Source organism: Triturus cristatus, chromosome 2_1 (assembly GCF_964204655.1).
Source record: "Triturus cristatus chromosome 2_1, aTriCri1.1, whole genome shotgun sequence".
In the NCBI taxonomy this organism is placed as follows: Eukaryota; Metazoa; Chordata; class Amphibia; order Caudata; family Salamandridae; genus Triturus; species Triturus cristatus.
Window position 1 is genome coordinate 33,138,748 of NC_140581.1, and position 23,865 is coordinate 33,162,612.

General features: G+C 51.2%; 1 protein-coding gene and 1 long non-coding RNA gene across 3 annotated transcripts in view; one reads left to right on the top strand and one right to left on the bottom strand.

The window, feature by feature from the left end:
* The window catches only part of LOC146863655 (long-chain-fatty-acid--CoA ligase ACSBG2-like), a 797,459-nt gene that overhangs the window by 351,403 nt on the left and 422,191 nt on the right, over positions 1-23,865 (bottom strand). The gene's annotated exons all lie outside the window — the stretch shown is intronic.
* The window catches only part of LOC146863656 (uncharacterized), a 48,858-nt gene continuing 39,532 nt past the window's right edge, over positions 14,540-23,865 (top strand). Inside the window, exon 1 of the long non-coding RNA XR_014969070.1 lies at positions 14,540-14,687. This is a non-coding gene — a long non-coding RNA (uncharacterized LOC146863656). The remainder of the gene's footprint in view (positions 14,688-23,865) is intronic.

Here is a 23,865-nt window from a genome sequence, read left to right on the forward strand (position 1 = left end):
AGGCCACTAACACGAAGCGCCTCGAATGCCTGGATGACCCTCATGCACACTGTTGCGAGTTCGTCCCACATGGCCTGCCCTGGCACCCCTGACGATCCCAGACCAACCTCCTGCTGCCCATGACCATGGTGATACCACAACAGCACAGCGAGGTAGACCCAGCCAATGCCAAAGTCAAATCAAAGCCAAGCAAATTGCCAGAGTGCATGCAACCGGACGATGTGCACCCAATTTGCCCCAGAGACTTCTGACCCGAAAAATCGTGTGGAAGAATGGAGCACCCGCAGCGACTGAAGATGAGCACATGGGTTGTGGTCACACGACAGCAACACCAACCCTGCAGATTCGTTCCTATTGTAAGAACACGGCACCCGATCACGGACACCAAGCTCCTACAAAAGATAAACCACGGTAAACAATGAGCCCCAATACCTGCTGTACACTAAATGATGTCAAAGAAACCCCCTTTTTTCAAAGTTACTTCTCCAAAAGAACTCCTATCAACTGACCCAAGCAGACTAACTATTACCTCCCTACTAGGACCGCACAGGCAATTAAAATCTCGCCGTGTTGCAGAGAACCCGGCCCACAACTCTCAGCAATAGCACTCTGCACATCCATGAAAAGTACACCGCCGAACCCATACAGAGCTTGGCAGCAAGACGACTGACACCACAACACATACAGTGCCGATCAACATTCAAACCAAATACAATGAAATGTAGGTGTCCTCCCTCCCAATGGAGAGAAGCCCCTCTCACGCTCACACTGCACCCGAACCATCGCCTACCAGTCCACTCTGAGGGCGCATCTGCTGACTCCCTTAGCAGAGGCGTCACTAGGGGGGTGCGGACCGCACCGGGTGACACCCGGCACCGTGACACCATCGGGGTACTGGGGGCGTGCTTTCGAATTGGAGCTCAGCCACTGACTTCCTTTAGGCCTGGAGGGGGGAAAGTGATTCACCAATCCAAACTCTAGCAGAGTGGTGGGGGGTTTCAGATGAAGACATGCCCACACACGTGAGAAGGAGCCACCGTAACAATCCCCTGCGCGGCTGCACCGGCCTCACCGCGCCCAGAGCACAACAAAACGCACGCTTAGAACACCTTCCTGTAACCTGAAATGACACAGCGCCAGGTTGCCTGCTTAAGTCCATAATTACTCGCTCCTGTCTCACAGGTAAGTGAAGATTACTTACTGCAGCATTCCGCACACCCGGCGACCTAGGAAGAAACAGGCTTGCGCAGTCATAAATGTTTTAACTATCAGCTGAAATGTCCTGTCTCCGATTACCGTTTGCTGCCTTTTTTGTTTGAGCATTACACACAGTTGTTTTCTGAAGTTTGTCGGGTGTGCTCATTAGTTTGAGATTTTGCGTCGACTTTGGACTCATGCATGTACGCAGAGCACCCTGTTTTGCTGACTAAACTGCCCTGACGAATCGGCTCTATTCGCGGTCCATTATCTGCGCGCCCATTATTTACTGTCCAACTTTTCTCTCTGCGACGGGATGAAGCAGTCATGCGTCGGGGCTCCTGCTATATTTTTTACAGCTTTCTCCCTGCCCTTCACTCCTTTCTTATGCACAAAAGGTCAGATAAAATGGAGCTTGGGGGATTTCGACAGCTTTTCTTGCAGCGCACTGTACAATTCTGAGATCAACCAAGGACTCAGTCTTGCGAACAAGCTAGCCAGTGTGGACAGGGAACAATAGTTTGTGAGGAGTAAATACAAGGTTGGGAAGTGCTGCTCTCTGTCCTGCAGAAAGCAAAGCCGGAGACTGACACGGTGTGTACTTCATGCAATTGTTCGAGGCGTTAAATGCACTATTTGTGTCTTCGCCTTCTGTCTTTAGAAACCGTTGGCTGCAAGCGACGCGTGCTGTGACATTTTTTTTTCATTTAGATGCACCACATATGTCCTGCCAGCGAAAGCCATCAGCTTCCCCACCCACAGCAAGTAAACACCGCAGCAAATTGTCGAACCATTCGAGCTCCCCTTCCGCCCGTGCTCCTCCCTCCCCCCCGGACAGTGCCTGTACGTCAAAGCCTCGCCCTACCTCGGAGAAGAGGCATAGGAATACCTCAAATATTCGAGGAAAGGAGGATTTACTATTAGTGGGTAATTTGCACACAAAAAAAAAAAGTGCCGGGCTCGCTTCAGGAGGCAGCTTGCGCCAGCGCATTTCTCCTGTTAGCGCCGCCTAATATAGAACCAATTACTAACCATGAAAGGGTTGGGGGGGGGTGACGTAATGGTCAGAGCTGCCGACTTCGCAGCTGGAGAGCCGGGTTGAGTCTAACCACATTGGACCCAATTATGAGTTGGTCGATAAAATGAGGGGGTAATGCTGGGCTCATTTACTGTCCACTACAAGTAGGAGGAATAACAGACCGGACCCAGTATTACTGGGATATTTACCACTTCCACCGCCCCACCCCTCCAATTCCAGATCGTTTCACTCGCCTCAGAAAGTAAGACAGAGTGGTAGCAAACTGGCCAGATTGATTTTATTCACACTTAAACACATTAGCGCCACTTTTACAGAGTTTGCCAGTGAAGCGCTATTTTTGTTGTCTTGTCCTTATTTTCCCTGGGCTTGGATCTAGTGCACCAATCCTGGAGGTACTGCAATGTGAGGATTGAAAAACAAAATTTGTACTGCTGCTCTGTATCTAGGGATGTTGTCTTTTTTTTACCATACTGCTTTCGTTTTGTAAGGATATAAGCAATGGCCATTGAAATGGGTCCATTCAGGGCCCTGTTGTCCTGTCCTTAACTCTTCAGGCAAAAGCACTCACTGATTTCTGAACAGTGAGTGTAAAAGCGTTAAGGTAACCATGTTGTTCCTGCTTACATTTCACATGGTTTGCAAAATTTTGTATTCCCTATGATTGTTTGCTTTTTACAGAATGCTGTCACTTATTTTTTTGTAGGCCACATATTGCTCTTGCCCAATGCGTAATTTAAATTAAGCCGCATCCAGGTGTTTATTGCTGGCAACAATTGGGTTGTAGTTGAAGGCAGTCTGAGTTTCTCAGTGGGGCAGTATGGTGTTCAGTGGGGGAGAGAATGTGGCACTATGGCCAGAGCTGCTGAATTTGGAACTGGGGACCCAGGTTCAGACTTAATAACCAGTCCACCAGACCACTCTCCTGAGAGAGCACTATCTCATGCTAGACCTTAGAAGGCTTCGCAAGACATTAGAATCCCTGGTGTCGTAGCACCAGCAGGTGGACCCTAGCATGACAAGTGTAGGTTAATCTACAAGGCTTGTCCACCACTATTCATACTGAAGTTCACCTCCAGTCTTGTGGGTAGGCCTATGAAGCAGTACACCCTAGAACAACAGTGACCCTGTCACTGAGATCACAGGAACCTTGAGAAGGGTCAGCTCTAGGGCGGTGCAACCACACCAGGTGCTGACTTTAGGTGGAGGCATCATTTTTGCAAGTATATTATGGTTTTAAAAGCGCTTGCTGCCTCCTTCCTGGCCTCCAGTAATTTACGGTAATAATAAAAATGTCATGATGACTGGTGATTAATGTTCTTCCTAGAGAGAGATCGGAATATTGTCTAATGGAAGATTTGACTCATGGAAAGGTAGCTCAGTGGGTTAATGTACCTGCTGCAAAGAACATGTACCATGCAGATCACAAAGTGCACATAATGTAAATAGGCCAGTGGGCTACTTCTTTTGTCAGAGAGACCCTATTGTTACTTGCAGTGTATAAGTTAAAATCCTAACATAGAACAGTGAGCTATTAACTGTCATCTACTCCGCAGCAACACAAGTCACATTTTTTTATTAACTTTTGATACGTTTGAGCTACAAACCATGTATTAGTTTAAATGGTCAGATCATGCTGCAGATCTTGCATTATGAGGCAAATATGGCAGAGCCATTATTATTTAGAAAACATTTGCAAACTAGGATTTTTAGCCATTCATGTTTGAACTGCTGTTTTGGAAAAGGGAGAAGTGCTGATGACAGAAACTCCATGGCTCGGAGACAAATGGCTTGGGCTTCCACATTTTATCGTATTTGGGGACATTCTGTGATTAGAAGCATAATACATTTTACTGTCAATAACTCATTATAACCTTAAATAATCATGTGTATCCATTGGTTGATAAAACTGGGCAGAGAAACCAAACAAATACAAAAAATTGGGATGTTTGCGCATTCTGGCGCAAACATCCCACTTCGACCACTGATATATTGTGTTTCTGGATAGTGGGAACACCACACCAGTAAAAAGTACCATACCTATGATATTATAAATTCCAATAAACTGTTGACCAGCAGGTAGCCCACTGTACAACCTGATTAATGAGTCATTATCACACTGTAGTTAACAGACACATTTTGTAAATATAGGACCTACATTTACAAACGTTTCTAAGGATTCTGTATGGTCCCGTTATTTGCCAACTGTGTCCACTGGCGGACTCGGAGCGGAGGAGGTCCATGTGGTAAGTCGTGAGGGGGTGACACCATGAGTTACCCGCACCGGGTGACACCAACCCTAGTGACACCACTGTCCCTTAGACCTTCCCCGCCTGTCCAATTATGGCAGTGCCGGTCCAGGGGAGAAAAGTTCCGGTGGCCCGCTACCCAAGCTGAAAACGAAGAAATCAAAGGAACATCCCTGCTTCGGAGGACCGCGACACGAGTGCAATCTGTGCCCATGAATGAACGAGGCGCAAGTGTCCTACCATTCCCGCCAAACGGCTTGATCCGGACAGGCCTATACCCCCGCGGCCATCCCCTCCCTCCAGACGAGCACTGCCCCCGCCTGGCCTCCCGGCGCAACTTCTCACCAGCAGATGCCGCCGGTCGAGCGGGGAGAAGCGCCACGCAGCGCTTCTTGCACCCCCTCACCCCTCCTCCCGCAACAGGCCAATCAGGCCGGAATGGTAGAGCAGACTACCTTGCGACGCTAGCGGCCAGCAACAAGCGTGCCGCGGCCCAGAGTCAACAAGTAGCCACAGGCCGAGCATAGCGAACAGCTAGAGGGGGAGGGTCGCGACGCTCCCCGCTCACCTGCCAATCCACAGCTCAGGCTCACGACGGCCGAAACCCCGAGGACCGGCAGCGCCGCTCCGAGCAGAGAAGCCCCGCTGTACTCGCTGGCTCCCCCCCTCACCCCCGGACACACAGGGCCACACAAAGCCGGGACCAGGCCAGCGCCGGAGTGGCGGAGAACCGGCCATGACCAGGAACACGAGGCCTTAGATGAGGGACGATGGCCTGTGCCCCCAGGAGCTGACGTCCTCCCTCCTCCCCCCAAAGGCAGACAGCAGCCTCGGCAACGGCCGGGTCAAGCAGTCCCGTCCAAGGAAAGCAGGGGGCGGGAAGGGGGCACGCACCCACCAAGTACAGCTCCTGGAGGTCCGGGGGACACACCGAAACGGTTTCAGGGTGAGGGACAAAGAGGGCACCAGGTGGGCAGGGAAGGAACTTATACCTCTCCCCTTCCCCCACCTTGGCCGGAAGTGACGAGCGGGACCCCAAAGGGGTCTCCAGACACTAGGCTGTCCAGTGTGCCATCCTGTGGCACTAAAGGGGCCACCCTCTTATGTGGGTCCCCTGCGGGGACGTCGATCATCCCACAAGATACTGCACCGGAACCTTTCTTTGCGACAAGTTCTTCTTGCAGGGATTTCATGCCACACGTTTGTGTCTCGAACTTCCCTGGGTTTGTGACCCGTTGGAAGGCGTCCTTCCTGGAAGGGCACTGGAGTGGCTGGTTCTCCCTATTACGATGCAGGCTGCACCGCTGTGCAGTGCAAACATCACTGAGTCCCCACTTTGAGGTGCATTGTGGTGTTTGCTTCATCTTTTCCGCCAGCATTTGAATGAGTTCCCATTGCCGCTCAGATGCCTCAGCCATGAGGTACAGATACTCCCCACCTGCCCTTCCTGGGAATGACTGAGCACAGGAGCCTGGTTCTATGCATCCATTTGTCTGACGTTGCAAGTGCGTTTTATCTTCTGCCTGTCTGACACCACACTTTCAGGCTTCGGATGCCTTGCTTTACTTACACTAGCAAAATAGTTGTCCTTGCTGCCTTTCCAACCCCTTTATCAAACCCTCCCGTGGGCACATGCCCAGCGATGGGGCAATCCACAGCGACAGCAGGCGGTGCTGCTCTTGGGTGGTGTTGCAGACAGCCCGGTCACTTGCCTCCCCCAGGCATAGTATTGTCATTGGCATCCTTTTACACCCCTCCAACAATGTATACATTTCCCAAGAATCAACACACAACACAGATATTTGTTTGGGTAAAATTGCTGCAGGTTTATTACATACACCGTTATGTAATATGGTGGGTTATCTTACGGGCGATCCAAGGGCAGGCAACCAACTAGGCCGCCTGCCCGCCTGATGAGCCAGGCAGCACCGGGGCGAACCCCGCTAATGCTGCCCCTTACTAGTGATCCTCTTCTCAGATCACGTAACCGTTGGTACCTTCTTACTCACGCCCCTTTCAGGGCAGAGCGTCGCATAGCAAACCCCCAGTTGTTCAGGCCCACAACTGCCCGAAGGACTAGCGGGGCGCCGACACGGTTTTCCAGCAACCTCCCATGAGGCTCCTATGATTTGGCTCTGGCATCCACCATGGTACCGCGCAGAGGTACCCTTCTGTACCCATTTGCTTCCAGATCGCCCTGTAACTCCGCCACAGCTCTGGAGGCGGCCGTCGTCGCCGTCAGGGCCCCCCCTCCCAATAGCTATAGTCTTGCCCACTAGATCGTCTGTCTGGAGCCTCCTGCAAACCTAGATGAAGGGACATCCCTACTGGATATCGATGCCCCATCTATCTCCCAGGAGCCCTTGACATTAGCCTGAGTCAGCTAGTGTCTGCTGAAACATGATGCCCTTTTGGCCTGAGAAGTTGTACAAGGAACTATTCACCCCCAAGCGGGTAAGTTCCGCTGCATCACATGCCTCGCCCGAGCCAACTCTGGGCGGGAAAATTGCAGACACCAAGGCTCACATTGCCCCATCTATTTGCCAATCTCACCTAGCTGCCGTCCTTCTAGCACCGTGTGTGCTTGGACACCTGCGTGACCCATCCATGGGACAGCAGCCCACTTGCTGGGTGCCCACTCCACCACCCACCTGCCTACTTTGGCTATTCTGGCAAGGAGGATTATACTTCACCTTGGAACAGTCCTTATGCTTGCTAACTCGTGACGCCCAGGAGTGTTAGTAGCTAGAAGTGCGTCACCAAGGGCAAGGACCCTCCTGCCCTCAACCTGTATCCCTTAACCTATTTCTGATCACACTAGCTACCACCCTTCTAGCCTGTGTGCATCTGAACTCTTGTGTCTCCCTTCTCTGGGACAGCAGCTTACTTGTCAGGAGACCGCTCATACCCCCGCTTGCATACTTAGGCTATTAGGGCGAGAAGGATATACTTAACCTTGGCCCAGTCCCTTTGCTTGCTAAATCAAGGGGCACAGGAGTGTCCATAACTATGCGTATGAGGCAATGAGCAAGGCTGCCCTCCAGCCTTGCCCTGCATCTCTTATTCCTTATGGGAATTTCGCCCGCCAGCGCCCTCTGGTGAAGCCCCCTAGGCATACCTACTTCGAGAATCTGTCTGATTTGATACGTTCGCCCTGTCTTTAGTATGGTGCCTAACATTTGATGTGAGAGATGCCACGCACCGCCTGGGTCATGGAACCAGGAGGAGCACACCACTTTCACCCCGGCGTACTGCTGAATGGGACTGGGCGGTACCAAAGGGGCTGTTGGACGGAGTGTTTGAGCACATCAAACACTCACCCCCAGTCAACTGATCTGGGTTTAAATCATCCTCCTTCTATAGATGACTCCACCACCCCGGTTCAGACCTGTCCATGCGCAAATCAGTCGGACCCTGTGCCTCCTGGGAGCAGTCCAGCTCGAACTGCCAAGCCATGTCTTCCCTGGGCCGGAAAACGCCTCCTGGCCGGTTTCGGGTTCCTAACCCTCATCAGCCGGCTATCTTGAATCCAGAGGCAAAGTGAGCAGGGGACCCACGTCTGGGCATACCCTGCCTACTAGGGCGAACAAAGTGATGCCAAAGGGGATGTTGGATGGAGTGTTGACATGGCAAGCACTCACCCCCAGTCAACTGATCTGGGTTTGATCCATCATCGTACTTTAGCTCTCTCCGCCCCCACCCCCCCCTCTCAGCCATGGCCTAATGCAAACCAGTTGGATCCTGTGCGTCTTATTGCATCTAAATGGGACTGGCTCCACCCAGCTGTACGTCAGAGAGACATCTTGAACCTATTACGCATTATTAAAGGGCGCCCCAGCACACTTGTTAGCTGACAACTACCACCACCCGCCTGCTGCCCTTGAAAATCGCGGGTGCTTATGTCTTAACTGAAGCGACCTTATACCTGGCCTTGGCTGCAAATAAATGCCCACCCCGTGAACATGGACCTGATTCTATAAGGTACCCCGAGGTGTTCACCATGAAGGCCCTCGTAGCCAATTGCCCAAGGCAGTCATTATTTTGCAGTGCCTCTCTCTGCGCTGAAATTTCCTGAGTTAGTGTAAATTATACTTTCTCACCCTTGGGCAGTAAACCGGTGGCAAAGGCAACTGTTAATTTGTGGCTTCTGGCGCAGTATAAGTACTACCAAACCACAGTACACCTACAACACGCCAATACCATTGGCTCTCTCTATGCTTGTTAGTTGCCTAAGATAACAGAAGTCGAATTCAGGCTTCGCTGCGTAGCAGATAAACATGCCTCCATTCAGGACTGGTTGGACTGTCACCTTAACGTGTTGAACACTGCATGGATTGACTCCCTACGATGAGTAGTAAGCTTAACCGCGATTGGGACCAATACAATAATCTACTTCCGCAACAGCCAGGCAGGTCACCTGCACGTGAGCCAGATACCGAAAACAGGAGCCCGTTGGGAGCGGAATAGCGGCGCACAATCCCCCCGTTGGAGACAAAATAGACCTTGTTGTACTGCGAAAGAGGCACATGCGGAGACTAGTAACTATTCTTAGCAAAACAGAGCCTGTCTGTAACTTTTGCCTATATAGGGACAAAAGATGACCCATGATATCACTGACCAAGTCTGTGCTGTCATCTTCGCTACCTCTGGCATAGTTCTCATAATTCGCAATGTATATGACTCATCCTGTGCTTTGTGTGGTCTTGGCCCACTTAGGTGTGAGCAGAGCCCAATGAAGTATACTTGGCATCTAGGCCGATAATGCACCAGTATTAGGTGAGGAAGCGGACACCATACTTGTAAAGCCCCGGCCAGTACCGACCACCATTTTACCGTTTGTCATCACTAGCACATTCATCCATAGGACATTGCGAAGGGCCACATGCATAACTCCTGGTGGCCAGAGGACCTTGCTGGCCAAGCGGCGAAATCTTTGCTCAATGCATTAATACGAAACAGGCTTCTCACGGCGCACGCCACCCAGGCGCCGGACAGGACACCGAGGTTGCACCAGACATCCCAACTCCAAAGAAAAGGCACCACAAAAACCAAACCCCTGCGCAAGTCACTCCCCAAGGCACCGCTGAAGGATCCACCCATGGACAACGCCCCCTGCACTAAGCTTGAGTGCCCCCTGAGAATAAAGTAGGCTGTGGCCGGTATTTACTCTGAATGTTACCGCATGGTTACAGCAGACTTGTCTGCCCCCTGGTTTATCCGTCTATGGGTTAGAACCTGAGACTTGAAGGGGCATCTTCTGCCCCGGTGTCCCAAACACGTTGATAGTCAACGCAGAGGTAGATGTACCATGAAGGGCCATATTACTACTTGGATTCTCCCTAAGTTTTGGGGTCAAACTAGATGGGCCAAATCAGGCGAGGCGGAGGAGCATTCCCGGAAGCGTCTCAATGGGGCAATGTGCAAGTTCCCTGACCAGATGCAAGGCTCCATCTCAGGAACCACCGATAAGAGACCCTAGTTAAATCGCGGCTGCCCTGCGCCCTATAAGGCCATACACTGGCATGGTGAACCCAGTGACCCGCCCCGGGCCCTTGGTGCAGAGCCGGTCCTGGGACTCAACTGGCTTACCGTTCCCAAGTCACCTGGTGGTGCCGGTGCCCCCCTGCTGTCTCCAAACAAATGCAGCTACTGCACTGGTAGTCTCGCCGCGCTAGCGGCATCCCAAACCACCGCTGCCCAACCTCAAGCCCAAAACTGCCTCCACGAAGATGGAGGACTGTAAAGAAATCCCTAAGAGGCCATACCGGCAAAAGGCAGCGAAACAAGGAAACATGCTGGAGCGTAGGCAACCCACTCAACGTCGGGGATCGAGCAGTGCTACCCGCTGTGATAATGAATCAAATGCCGCAACCTGCATAGACAGTGCATCCTGTGATGAAGATTTATTTATTTATTTGGGAAACTTGTATAGCGCACAGATACCCCAACGGGGTGTCCCGGCGCTTATGTGAGAGCTGAAGCTGTGTCTGAACTCAGTTGGTATCAACAGAAGAGAAAGGTTTTCAGAGCTCTTCGGAAGGGAAGTTCCTCCTGGATGGTCCGAATGGACAAGGGTAGCTTGTTCCAGTGGAAGGAAGCACAGACTTGGAATGTTTTCCCCCCAGAACGAGCTTTTTTAACTCTGTGGGTAGAAAGGAGATGTTTGGAGCTCGAGCGGAGAAGTCTGGTATTGCCATATGGACGAAGGCAGGAGGATAAGTATGCGGAGCCCTTTCCCTTGATCGCGCGATGAGCAAGGGTAAGTGCCTTAAATTCCGCCCTTTTGTGAACCGGGAGCCAGTGCAACCTATGTCGATGGGGAGTGATACGTTCACGAAGGGGGAGCCCACAGACCAGACGGACAGCAGCATTCTGGACTGTCTGGAGGCGACGCTGGAGGCCCAGGGAGAGACCAAGGTACAGTCCGTTGGCGTAATATAGATGGGAAGTGATTAGAGCCTGCACAATAGTTTTCCTAGTTTGGCTCGGGAGGAAATTGTTGAATTTTTTCATCATCCTCATCTTAGATAAACAGGCCGCGGATACCGACTGGATTTGTTTTTGAAAAGAGATTGGTATCCCAGATAACCACAGTTCGAGAGGCCACCATAGGTTAGGGTCCAGAGGTGAAAGCTGATGGAAAAATATAACCTCGGTTTTGCCAGCGTTAAGCCGGAGGGAATTGTTGTCCATCCAGCTAGCGATGTTACAGAGGCAGTTTTTCAACAGGTCAAAGGTAGATTGAGAGGGGGAGTCAAATGAAAACAGAAGCTGTATATCATCAGCATAGGAAGTGGCCTGGTTTCCAGATTGAGCGATAATCTCGGCCAGAGGGGAAAAATAAACATTGAACAGGAGGGGGCTCAGTGAGGAGCCCTGGGGGACACCCCACCTGAGGGGGCGACAGTCTGAGGTAAAAGGGGGAGTGAATACTGCCTGTGTCCGATTGGACAGAAAAGAGGCAAACCATTCCAAGGCCTTGCCTTGTATGCCTTTTGCCTGCAGTCGGTCAAGGAGGACGGGGTGGGAGACTGTCGAATGCTGCCGACAAGTCGAGCAACACCAACACCGCTCTAGATCCCTCATCTAACTTCCATCTAATGGCGTCAGCCATCTCAATGAGGGCGGATTCGGTACTATAATCCGACCTAAAGCCGTGCTGTGAGTTGTGGAAGGCACCATTAGTTTCCAAGAAACCAGCCAGTTGTCGTTGTACAAGTTTCTCCAGCACTTTAGCAGGGAGATGGGACGGTAATTAGCTGGTTCGGAGGGATCAGCATTTGCTTTTTTAAGAATGGGAACCAATCTGGCGTGCTTCCAGGAGTCGGGATAGATTCCTGTCTGGAGAGAGTCGTTCCAGATTTCGTTTAAAAAGGGATTGAGCAGGGGGGCTAAGGATTTATACTGTTTTGCCGGCCAAGGGTCCAAAGGGGAACCAGATTTACATTTAAGTAATTCTGCCAGCGAATGTTCCGGGGTAATCACCTCAAAGTTAGAAAAGACCTTAGTATGATTAGAACTAACTATACATGATTCCAAATAGACAGGGTTAATGTTGCTGGGAAAGGAATTCTGAATAGTGGCAATCTTGTCTTCAAAGTAGCTGCCTTCCTGAATGATTTAACCCGATGCATAAGGAGGCTTTGACCACCTTTCGAATTGCCCATCTTTAAGAATGGTCCCGCTTGGGCCATGTGTTCCACACTTACAACTTCACTCAAACGCTTTTAATGTGACTATAGTGGGACCCACTATATGCCAAGTAGTAGAGTCACATTTACAGTAATCTTAGTGAGCTGCTGCTGTGTTATGAAAACACATCACCATCTCCGAATATGCAGTTTTCATCTCAAAATACTATCAGACTCTTTGTTTGCGCAGTATTCTATTTTCTTAAAATTTCACACAAGCTTGGCAGACTTCTACTTCGGGAGTGCCAGGGAAGGTGGCGGGAAGGGGCAGAGTAAGAATGGCAGGAATCTTTCAAAACCTCCCCCCTCCTCTAGCTAGTTCCCCTCCCGGCTGTGCGGGCCACATCTTTGCCGCTCCCCCCTCCTCTAGCTAGTTCCCCTCCCGGCTGTGCGGGCCACATCTTTGCCGCTCAGCACTGACAGGCACCACCAAGCTGTGCAATAGCAGGGCTTACTTTGTGCCGGTGTTGGGTGCCAGCATTTAGTAAGACTACCAGGTGGTAGTGCTGTCATCTATTTTACAGCCGAGCTAAACCACCAAAGTTGAATATACTTTACAAAACACCCTAAAACCAGCTGGTCCAGGCCATCCTTACAGCTTATAGTGACCTTGAATAGTCCAATATGTCCCCATTGCATAGAGGAATTGTATTTGGCAGTGCTGGAAGGGGCAGTGGGTAAAACCAACCGCGGTAACCTCATGATAAACACATTTACTATATAATATACTCTTGTTTTCCCAAATTAAGAAACTGGCTGCACTCAGGGGCACCCAGCTTTAGAGATGGGTGAAGGCCAGGTTTGGGGGCACGCGTTTTAGAGAGCGCGTGCTAAGTGCCAGGAAATGTAATTTAATGTATGTTTGCACTGTGCCTGCGAAAGCGGCAATATCTTGGGAGCTCCAGTGAAATGGGGGCCTGCACATCAGACGAGCCTGCGGTGCCATTTCTGCGGCCTTTGAATTGCTATATGACATATATCCTGGCAAGTGTTCATCATACCTAAAATGTATACACCCCACACACAACACAACGGGATTCAGTTTATCGACTTTGCACGGAATAAGGATGGCTCAGCTCTATTGAATATGTAGCTTAAAATGCACCTTCTACAACAGACGCTTGACACCTGGCGAGCCACGCTCTCGCTGTCCGAGTTGACAGACCAGTGCACTGTGCCGTATTTTAATCATTTATTCTTGGGCGAGTGCTGTTCGGTTCCAACAACTTGCAAACAAGTGTCACCGACCCAGGGCAATCGCAAGTACAGTACCTGAAATGTTAATGGTGCAAGAGGGCTAGGATTTCCCACCTCTGGCCTGAGAAAAGGTAAAAGATGTGGATTTTTGTTGGACAAAACATTAGCCCAACCACTTCAACATTTGCAAATCATATGAGAGGACTTAAGGGACCAGAACGAGAAAAGCCCCAACTCATTATTGAATCACGGATTCACTGGCATATATTTAAAACCACTGCAAGCAGGGCAGCCCTTGGTTCTGTTACCACAATACCAGTGGTAGATATATCGGCGATACAACTAAAGCTATTAATTGGCTTGGAGAATAGTATAAACAAGCTTATAATAGCCGGGCTGCAATAAGGAGACGAGGGATCGGACTGCTGACTCGAACGGCTATACAAGAACCCCAACCTGGACATGTGCATTATTTTATTAGTAGGCCCGGCGCTGAAGTGATTTGGCCCGAACCGCAGGATGTTGTCCCTCGCTGAGACTCAAACCCGCTACTGAGCGCCAACGTTATCAGCGCAAGATCTTACGCCCAAACATAATTTGCACCTAGGGTTCGATCCTGAAGCAGAGAACAGGCATGAGTATTTAAAGTGCACCTACTGCGGGATAACACCAATGGATTTCACTTGATTCTCGCCCTTCGACTTGCACATATGCAAGCTGATGACAGAACCGGAGTGCAACTGGATGTATTAACAACCTCAGTTAACAGCCTATTACATGGGGAGGGCCCCGCCACAGGCCTTCCTCCGAGCGGCAGGGGCTCTCAATTAGTAAGCCCGCGGCCCCCCATTTGGTGTTCCGATTGGTCCCCCCTCCCTGGACCGTGCAGCTAGGCCCTTGGCAAGACGTGCTGCTCTGCCGGAAATATGCGACTCAGGGACCACAACCTTCGTAACAACTGCACTTAGGCCCTACAGTTGCAATCCTGCTCCCGGCACACACGCAAAGTAACCTAGGGAAGGGGGAAGCAAGACCCTGTGTCACAGGCAAGAAACGTGGCTGCCGGCCCACTCGCACATCTGGGAAGTGCCGCGCCGGGCTCCCAGCGTGGCAGCAGAGGCTGACCCCTGGTGGTCCGTTGCGGACTGACACATCGGCGGAGAATTAACGCAACCCATGCCCTTAGCACCCAACCTCCAAGCCCGCGCGCCATATCCCACCACCATCAGACCCTGCAGGGGTCGAACTTGCCCTCCGCATAGAACTGCCGCTGCACATCACGCGCCGCCGATCGCTCGGAGCCGTGCCCCATTCCAGGTAGGATACCGTGATAGAGGCTGGAGCAGGGGGAGGCGATACCACCATGCTCCGGCCTCACATACTTGCAAGGACTTCCTCCCCCCACCGTGCCACCCCCACTTGCATACAAATCGGGGCTGAATCCCCACGCTGCCGACATGCATGGCCGCGGCCTGCGGGGGGAGGAGAGAGAGAGATCGGAGCTTCTGGGACCAGAAGGGGCTGCGCCACTACCTGGTGACTTGGAGCTCTACATGGGGTAGCGCCGGGCAGCCAGTGCTGTGCTGTGCTGGCCCCTAGGCGCTGCCCTGCCTGAACGGGGCACAAGGCTGTTGAGGGCGCTCTTGCCGCTCCTACCTCCTAATGCTGCCCGTTGGATGTCAAGTGAGGCGGTAGGACCCAGATTCCCTAACCCCTGCCCCCTTCCCGCTGAACCCACATGCACGGCCGACCCACCCAAGGGCAGCCTGCAGCGGGTGCTGCAGCCAATATGCAACGTGGACGGACACGACGCAACGACCGCACGTCCACAAGGCATGCAGCACGACGGGACTGATGACCCAGACTGCGTGCTTGGCGACAGAGGTCGCCAACATGGTGGGGAAGGGATATATCCAGACGCCCAGGAAGTGACGCCCCTCGCGTCATGACCGGGCAGGATGTAGGGGGGGGAAGGAGACTACAAACTGAGTCCCTGCCCCCTCAGAGGGGGCGGGGGGTGTGGGTGCCCAGACTATACTATAGCGCCGACCTCTTTAGGCCCCCTGCGGGTGCCTCGGTCAGCGGCAGTATACTTGGTCTAGTGTCATCGTTTGTCATTATTTATTGCATTTGTTGCAGCTCCAGCACCCGTCCTTGCCATAGGTAGTATTCAGTCATGGGTGTATGCTTTCGGTCGGATCTTTTTACAGAACTGTTCAATAGCGCCTTCAATAATTTGCAGCCATTTTGACTCTCCAGTGTTGAATTGATCAAAGTCACAATCTGTTACCAGCCTTCACAGTCGTGTGGCAAAAAGATCTAGTGACTTATCAGCCCTTTGAGAGGACATGTTGGGCGCGTTTCTTTCATAGTCGACGTTACACTATGGGTCAAACCTTTCCTTCATGCACTTATGAGGCTTTTATAGTTGGCAATGGACTCCTTAGATTTCAACTTCATTCCTCACCAGCTTGAGGAATAGTCACTCCTCTGGCGCGTTAGCCTGCTTTTTGGGTTCGGCTCACAGATAAAGTCCAAAACGTCAAACGTCTGATGCACATCTCCCACCCGGTTCTCTTGGTCTCAGAGTCCATGAAATAAAACTGCACAGAGCAACAACCAACGTAGATCCCTCTCCTTTGCATACCCAGGGATGTTAGCTCCCTCTCCCTTGCATACGCAGGGGTGTTAGCTCCCTCTCCCTTGCATACGCAGGGGTGTTAGCTCCCTCGCCTTGGCATACCCAGGGATGCTAGCTTCCTCTCTCCTTGGCACACCCAGGGATGCTAGCTTCCTCTCTCCTTGGCACACCCAGGGATGCTAGCTTCCTCTCTCCTTGGCACACCCAGGGATGCTAGCTTCCTCTCTCCTTGGCACACCCAGGGATGCTAGCTTCCCCTCTCCTTGGCACACCCAGGGATGCTAGCTTCCCCTCTCCTTGGCACACCCAGGGATGCTAGCTTCCCCTCTCCTTGACACACCCAGGGATGCTAGCTTCCCCTCTCCTTGGCACACCCAGGGATGCTAGCTTCCCCTCTCCTTGGCACACCCAGGGATGCTAGCTTCCCCTCTCCTTGGCACACCCAGGGATGCTAGCTTCCCCTCTCCTTGGCACACCCAGGGATGCTAGCTTCCCCTCTCCTTGGCACACCCAGGGATGCTAGCTTCCCCTCTCCTTGGCACACCCAGGGATGCTAGCTTCCCCTCTCCTTGGCACACCCAGGGATGCTAGCTTCCCCTCTCCTTGGCACACCCAGGGATGCTAGCTTCCCCTCTCCTTGGCACACCCAGGGATGCTAGCTTCCCCTCTCCTTGGCACACCCAGGGATGCTAGCTTCCCCTCTCCTTGGCACACCCAGGGATGCTAGCTTCCCCTCTCCTTGGCACACCCAGGGATGCTAGCTTCCCCTCTCCTTGGCACACCCAGGGATGCTAGCTTCCCCTCTCCTTGGCACACCCAGGGATGCTAGCTTCCCCTCTCCTTGGCACACCCAGGGATGCTAGCTTCCCCTCTCCTTGGCACACCCAGGGATGCTAGCTTCCCCTCTCCTTGGCACACCCAGGGATGCTAGCTTCCCCTCTCCTTGGCACACCCAGGGATGCTAGCTTCCCCTCTCCTTGGCACACCCAGGGATGCTAGCTTCCCCTCTCCTTGGCACACCCAGGGATGCTAGCTTCCCCTCTCCTTGGCACACCCAGGGATGCTAGCTTCCTCTCTCCTTTGCATACCCAGGGATGCTAGCTTCCCCTCTCCTTTGCATACCCAGGGATGCTAGCTTCCCCTCTCCTTTGCATACCCAGGGATGCTAGCTTCCTCTCCATTGCATACCCAGGGATGCTAGCTCCCGCTCCCTTTTGGGGCACAAACAGTGGCCCCTGGGAGGAGTTACAAAACTCCATGCACTTCAATGGTTGGGGGTGGGGCAGGCCGAAGAGGACAAGGAGGGAGTGGGTGGGTGGCAACAATCTGTTGATTATCACTGATGGGCAGGCTCTAGGAGGGGTGCAGGGGCTACTGTCCTGGTAGTAACAAGTGCTTAGTACTGCAGTTGGTTTCACTTTGTAAACATTAACAATGCAATATGTCTCGCAACTGTAAATTTTGGAGCTATTGGCATTGTAAATGGCAATGCCTTTTAAAAAATTAAAAGCCATTGTTATTTAAAATACCAAAAGCAACACCTATTGCATTGCATAGCGCGTGTCCGTTACTGACCAGATCTCGTAAGTAGGGATGGTGCTGTGCAGGTGAGAGCTGCAGGGTTGAAATTTCAAATTTCAGAGACCACGAAAAATCCAGGATTTAACATAATTTAAATGTTCATCCGTAAAACAATCAATAAGATATGCAAGAAACATGTTAATGTTTAATTATGATATTGAAATGGACTATGCACTTCTACTGACACACACAGAATGTCACACCTAGTGTACTGAAAAGATGATGCAAGTGAGAGGGAGAGACAGAGAAAAGTAAGAGAGTTATGCAGAGAGAAAAACAGTAAAACAGTGTGAGAGAGAAAGAGAAAGCGAAAAAGAGAGAAAGGCAGATAGAGTGAGGGAGATACAGACAAAGACAGATAGAGAAAAAAAAGCAGAAAGAAAAAGACAGCGAGAGAGAAGGAGAAAGGAAAACAGATAGAGAAGAATAGAGCAAGCGAGAGACTGATAAAAAGAGGGGGAGAAGAAGATATCGAAAAAGAGTGAAAAGACACGAATTGGGAGAGAGAAAAAGTGAAGAGGAAAGCGATGTACGAAGAGAAAGAGTACCAGCAGCCGATAACACGGTACACGGAAGAAGTTGTCAAGAAACGGGAAAGGATGGAGCACCTTTCGCCAAGTCATACACAGAGGATTACATAGCGCCCATTCATAACACACAGCCCAATGATTATTAACGATTTAACATGAGCCTCAAACCCAGACTTAGTCAGAGCCCATCAGCCTTCCCTCCTCGGAGCCTTGGACCAGGGGACCTGCAAAATGTCATCAATATCAGCGGGTCCCAGATGGCCGCGCGGGAGATGGCTGACAGAGGGATCCCTGCGCACTGACAGCGGCACGCATGCGGCAGGCCCTCATATGCACATGTATGCTACAAGCTGTCATGTGAGCGCGCCTTCTAATCAGCATGTGTAGACAGTTAGATTGACACGGGTAACTGCCTGATATGTGCCTAGGATCGCACCATTTGGTCAAGCGGGGAAAGCTAGGAATTCCCACTATTTGTTTGTGCCATTCTCCACTTTTACATCAAAGGTTATTTTTTATTTATTTAATTCTTTGGGTGGGAGGCCAAAGCTGGGCTTGTTTTTGGCTCGAGGGCTCAAGAAAACCTCGAGCAGACACGCCAGGCATCTAGCTTAAGCTTTGAGGCTCGTCTACATCCAATGCTTGGGTTCTAAAAGGTCCAGCAACGACACCCCAAATTCACACCCTGCTCCACAGACTTTTGGATCCGCTCTGCTTGTATGTCACATAGTGCCAATATCGGCAACACTCCCCATCCCTCCCACAGCAATAACATGGAGAAATAATCAGACAAGACACATTCTTAGTGGAGAAAATTGCTGCAGGTTTATTTGCATAACAAATATGCCAACATGGTGAGTTATCTTACGGGCGATCCCAGGGCAGGCAGCCCCTCGCTGCCTGCCCACCTGATGAGCAAAAATACACTGTGTCCCAAGCCAACAGGTGTTTGTTAGATTTGGGGGAGGGGATAGCCCCTCCCACCGGTGGACCACCAGTCCACCCCCTTACTCACGCCCCCCAGCTAAGGGGGGCGGAGCGTTGCAGGCAACCCCCGGTTCATCAGGTCTACAACCGCACGTAGGACTAACGGGGAGCTGTCGCTCCTCCAGGGTCCAACGCGAAGACCTCCCTGGGGATAATTGGCTTTAGCACCCTTACTGTGCTCCTGCAGAGGGTACCTTTCTGTACCTTACAGCCTCTGGATCGCCCTGTAACTCCGCCACAGCACTGGGTGTGGCCGTCACCCCACCAAGGTAGGCATCTTTACCTATATCCTGCTGATTCCCAGGCCTCCCCCAGGTACAAGGTCCCTGTTCACTCTGGCCAGGTGAAACCCCTCTTAATCAAAACACCCTGTGTACTTGGCATGCAAAACCCATGCCTGATAAAGCTAGACCACCTCTGTACAGTAAATTTTACGCATGTCACTGTTAGCTTTCCTGCAAGAGGATTCCTGGCCTCCCCTGGCCCGGCTCTTCGCCATACTAAACGAGGGGTTATCCCTGACCCCTATAACTCATCTGCCCCCCAATTGGCTGCTCATCTTACGCATGGAGGACTTCAAATTTTTACAGCAGTGTCTTCCTACCCAGGAGAGTCAACTCATGTCTCCCCAGTGTATAACCAAAATGATGGGAAGGGAGAACACCCCCCCCCCCCCCAGACTTTGACAGCTTCTAGAGCAAGCTGTTCCAGCGAATGCCTGGGACCCCCCCCCCCAAATTATCTCAGTAGTGTGCCGCAGCTTCTACTCCAAGCTGTGGTCGCGCATGCCTGGGCCCCCCAACCAAGTTAAGTGGTGGAAAACCCCATGCCTCCATTTATTGGATTCCGCCCTATTTGCGCCACACACTGGACGCATGAACGGCCCTAGCCCAGATCTTAGATCCTGGCAAAATAAAGAAATGTTTGGTTGCTAGCGTCCTTTAATGAGCACTGCACGCCATATTAAACAACTAATCCAGCTTGCCACCTAGTTGCACAACAATGCACCCCAACACCTCTGGTGCCTCACAGGGTGCCTTTGAACAACTCAAAGTTCGCCTGTACATGATTCACCTAACCTGTAAATCCAGCCACTCCCTTGGGTGGCCACCGACATCTGTACCTATAAAACCATGGGATTCCCATCATCCCAGCTGCATGGTGCGCTCCAAAAGCCCTCCCAGAACTCTGAGTCTGCTACCCCTGCCAAAGGAATGACTGCCAAAGCACCTGTCAGGACCTGCATTGCCTGTCATAATAATCATGCCCGATTACCCGTTCAGCCTGAAACTAGTAAGGGGCATGCTGTCCGCAAGAACCAGAGAGTACCCCTCTCCCGAAGAACCAGGTAAGTGGCGACCCAACCCGCTGGGCCACACATATATCTTCCAGCTGAGTATCAGAATACCCTTCAGCCAAAACTGGTCCATCGCATTCAGCCAGCCACCACCCTAGGTGACGCCTTGTCCTCCCAAACTTCTGCTAGTCTACCAGGGAGCAGACCGGACCGTGTGCCCCCAAGGGTAATCATATGTCTAAATACCTGCCCTTTTTTTTGTGAATACTGGGAATGCAGTTTTTTTTTTTAATTTAGTTTTTAATACTTTGTAGCCCGTATGTGCTTAACTCCGGTGTTTCCCAAATCTTATGGCCCATAGACACTAGTAGGGTGACCATCTCCACAACCTGCATGGCTGCCAGCCAAGGCTGAGTGCGGGAGAATTTGCACATGTTATTGTTACTCAACTCAATGGTACTCGTTACATCGACCTCAGAAGGATGAAAAGCTAAGTAGACCTACCAGGATCTGAACCTGTGACCAGAGGTCAAACACAATCCCTTTTCAGTTCTGCCACTCCACATGCCTGTGAACTTGTATCTCAGGGCAGACTTCAGGCACCTTAACCCATACTTGGGCATGCCTGAGCTGGAAACACATCTAAAAGTCCAAACGTTCACTGACAACTCCCAAGGTAACATGCAATCAATTTACTCTTAATTATGACTGCAAAATGTGCTCTGGTGCTTGTCCGTATTGGTCCTTCATCACCTCCATATCGGTACTATCAAGGCAACCCGCACCCTCTGGGGAATGGCACACTCACGCCCCAGCTGACAAAGTGCCCATTCGTGTGTAGCCCGTAACCTTACGTTTTTCACGGACGGTATACCAGGATTATGCTGAAACTTAGCTAGCTTTACTGCTGAGTCCGCGTTGCCCAATCACAGGTAAGACTTTGCCTATTCAGTATCTGGCTGCAAAGTTTGAGGACATTGCCAGCCCCAATCCCAGGTGAAATAAAAGGAATCTTTACTGCTACCCATGTGCGCCGCTGCTGGTGCTAACGATGGTCCAAAAAACACCGGTAGACTAGCTGCTGTAATATAGAATTAGAGGGCCATTGCAGCACTAATTAAATCCAAGGCTAACCTACTCACTGTATGGCAGAGACAGGAGAGGCTGAAAATTAAAGCCCTTGGAGATGATCGTTAGACAGACCCGACCAGGGGAATACTGTGAAATGACGTAGGGACCACCACCACCACCACCACCACCACACCCCCCAGGTTTATTTTGTCATGACCCCTACTAAGCCCTTAGAGATCAACATCAACAACCTGCAGTGGCCAGGTGGCAGGTACCCAGTGGGACCTACAAGTCCTATTTCCACACCAACTCCTCACGGCACTCCCTGCTACAGGTGTCTTCTTGCACCCACTACTCGCCCCTCTAGACCCGTAATGATTTACATCGCTGAAGATGTATTGTTACCTCTCATCAGGGTCGGTGGAACATATAACATGTGTCCTGGATGTACAAATATGTGATGTTGTGCAGGAGAAGAGGAATCAGAACCCAATAGTAACTGTGCATAGGGCCTGTGCTAGTATTAAACGGTGTATAGATAATGCACGGTGCTTAGCAGGACAGCTTGGCCCATCTGATCAACTTTACAAACCCAGGAAGCAAACCAATGCTGGTTACCCCCAGATCCTTGCCGTGCACGGCTAACCCACGGAACTCTTACTACGGGAGCATTTGTCCAAACAGAACGGACACATCTGCATCCCCCTTCCGGATGAAGATGTATGCGCTTCATGTTTGCCGGCTTATTGCCCCATGTCCCACATCAAGCACTGTATCCAACCAGATTGTCTACTTTCTCTGACCGCAAGTGAAAGGTTAATGTAATCACCAACCAATGTAAACCTAAAATGCTCACACCAAACAAGACTGCTGGGAAGACAGGCCACCAACTTCACCGTTCACCGGCGACAAGACATGCTCATGCCCAAACCGAGCGACACAAGCTACCTACCACACGTAGCAGTTCCCTTGCCAGGTTACCCCAACTTTCATACGCACCTTCTACAGAAGTCTGGGAACTAGTTATTGTGATCTGCCTTGTATAAAATTAGTGAAAGATGCATGTTTGAACTGGCAGCTGATAATGTTAATTAAGCCTGCAAATACTCCGCTCCGAGCAACCCGCTAGACAATGGCTTCCATTGAAAAGGCAGTGCCAGCAGAACTCCAATCACCGAAGGCGGTACATCTGACAAGGCTCTAGTCTAACAGATGCCCCTTGCCTCCGATATCTACCATACCCACCTGGCTGAAAGTTGCTCCGTGCTTCTGATGCATCAGGCTCCCTGACCCGCAGCCAGCTCACCCTGATACAATCAGCTCGTGACCGGGTCCTCCCAGTGCGATGAAAGCACAAGACATCCTTGCCTTACGTTAGCTCTTCAACCAGGCTTCCCCACAAGAGCCCACCACAAGCCAAGTGGCCTAAAACCTTCGCCCTGTGGGCCGGTTGCGAATGGACTGCAAGCCAAGGCATTCTCAACCAATATTATAAATGGCGTTAGGGGTTGGCTACGATATGCACCCAAGCCTGGCTGAACTCACCACTCAGTCATGCGAAGGGAGTACACCCTAAGCTAACGCTTGCTAACCCCCCCTGTGGAGCTAGGCAGAGCCTTTGGGCTTATCCCAGAGGCAGTGTAAATTCAATGAGCCAACCGCACACCCACAGTAGCAAGCTATGCGCACCACAGAAGAGACTCCAAACACTTATTTAAATTATCCTTCGTATCCTCCATAAAAGATAGAACTTCGCTCCAACTGCCTATCTTGCACTGTGCTACCAAACCTCGTCATGACCTCCAAGGTAATACATAAATCACTAGGTCCATCGGGCCACCGTCCTACATATCAGTTAGCACAACCTAGTAGTTACTGGTGGAACTGTCCTTAGCAAAACACATTATGCATCAACTCAATCTGCAGTGTACCCTACTAACAATTGTAGCAGGGCGCATATCCTAAGTACCTCATGTCCAACTTAGGCATATGCAGATCACCAAGGTGGTGCGTACAATTGTCTTCACGCAGGGACTAGAGTGCAGCTTCTACACCCTCCTGATGCCCAATCTCTGCTAAACCTTCTCAATGTGGAGCACCGGAACCTCTGGGCCAGCCCCATGCAACTACCTTCGGACGCTTTCACTCAAAGGCATAGCAAACAAGCACGGACATTGCCGCGCAGTCACCAGTGGAGGTAAGTCAAAAACCCAGTGAGAAAGTTACTGAGGACCAATGCCACCCGGTGGCCCCAACGTGGCAGAACTCTGAGAATAGTGTCCCAAATCCCGTACAGATCATCTCTGGTGAAGAGGTTATGAACACAGTGTTGTGCTAATTTGCCACATATACTCGTTCTCTCTCTCCCACCTGTAAATACTCTATGAC